Source organism: Aplysia californica, unplaced genomic scaffold (genome assembly GCF_000002075.1).
Source record: "Aplysia californica isolate F4 #8 unplaced genomic scaffold, AplCal3.0 scaffold02669, whole genome shotgun sequence".
Lineage (NCBI taxonomy): Eukaryota > Metazoa > Mollusca > Gastropoda > Aplysiida > Aplysiidae > Aplysia > Aplysia californica.
The window spans coordinates 3,091-4,812 of record NW_004799939.1 but is presented as its reverse complement, the minus strand read 5'-3'; positions in this window follow the sequence as shown (position 1 = coordinate 4,812).

Below are 1,722 nucleotides of genomic sequence, written 5' to 3'. Positions count from 1 at the left end.
CCACCTCCACTCTGCCCTATCACTGCTGTGTAGTATGCTAATCCTTGTGGTAGTGGGAGCTTACAAGAGTCCAGTAGACCAGTGTATATTTAATGTACCTGTAATGTATCTCTGTACCTACAGCTCACACAGTACACACCTAGCACTCTGCTCTGAACCCCCACTCCAGGATGCACTCATAGCATACGACTCATCATACCTGCTTTCTCCGACTCTTTAGCCTAAAAATAGCAATTAAGTGTTGTTTATTTATTTAGTACCACCAGAAATAAACAGCACCCAGTCTATATTCTGCCGAGCTTTCAGTTGTGCATGTGCCTGTGACGTTCCCTTAGTAGTTGTGTCATCGTCTGCTGCTTTCTCACGTCTGCTGCTGTCTGTCGGTGTATGTCGCACAGACGTACTGTCAATATATGGCATCTTTTTTCACTGTCCTTGCAAACAAACAGGTCGTCTCACGAACTTGCTCTCACCCGTACAGTCACTCACACACGCTCATATTCAGTAGCACTTTTTCATTTGCATAATATATATACACATGTGTATATATATATAAGAACGCCTGCTCCCACACATACTCAGCCTCTCGCACACTCTCACATTCCAGACATTTAGATTGAAATAGATGGCATTATATGAAGAAATACCAGGCTTATTTAACTCAACAGCCTCTCTGTAAAGAAGTATAGATAATGCCAGCATCTGTAGTGTAGCTCATAGAGACACTTTTGTCATTGCGCTCAGAAGATCAGTTTGATTCCCATGTGGGGAGAATTTTTTTTTATCGAGTACGGTCTTTTTGTTGGGATGCTGTACCCCTCTTAGCCCGGATTGGCCTAGACAGGCAGGGTGGACACCTGCCTCCTAAATGATTCAAATTGTGTGGACAGGGGCGTAAAAAACATCTATATTAAATTAGTTTTAACAACTAAACAATTTATTGACAAGTGGTGGCGGTTCAGATACTGACTGGTGATGGTCTGTAGTTTAACATTGGTTCTATTGGTTGTGAGATACCTGCATGCTGTGACGGCTGTGCTTCAGTTGTTGTACCCCTGTGTGTGGGTTCCCTGTGCTTCTCTGTGTCCTAGTGCTAGAAGTCTACCTCATTTCACATCACACTTTTCCTCCATTTTCTTCTACTTTTTTTTTTGTAATGGAGCATTCTCTTTTTTTGGTTCTTTTCTCTTTCTTTCTTAAGCTTTTTTCTTTTTTTAAAGTGTATCGTTAAACCTCGGTATAAAATATTCCCTTCCACCCAAGATTGTGACCCAAGATTTACTTGAATGTCTTAGTCAAGATATGTATTAGCCGGAAAAATTTTTTAATACCAAACGGGAATTGTGGCTTTAGAAGGTGAGCGTTCCAGCCTCTATAGTGGGTTTTAAGCTGTGTACATTATACCGAGGTTTGACTGTATTTCTTATCACTAGCTAAGCTTTGCTCTGTTTGGTTTTGAATGTTGTGTATGATGTTTTATGTGGTTGCTTGTCTGTTCAGTGACCTCAGCTTTTGTTGACAGGGGTGGAAGTCGATCAGTGGTTCAGTGGTGTGTCATTTTGACAAAGCCCAGAGAAAATGTTAACAGGCTGTTATGGCAAACCAACAAGAGAAGTTTGCTTTATAGAGGTAGTAACTGCAAATTGGAAGAAAACATTAAAAGGCAATATATGTAGGCAGGGGAAACTGTTCCTAGGCAATAGATACAGGACCCTAGAAACT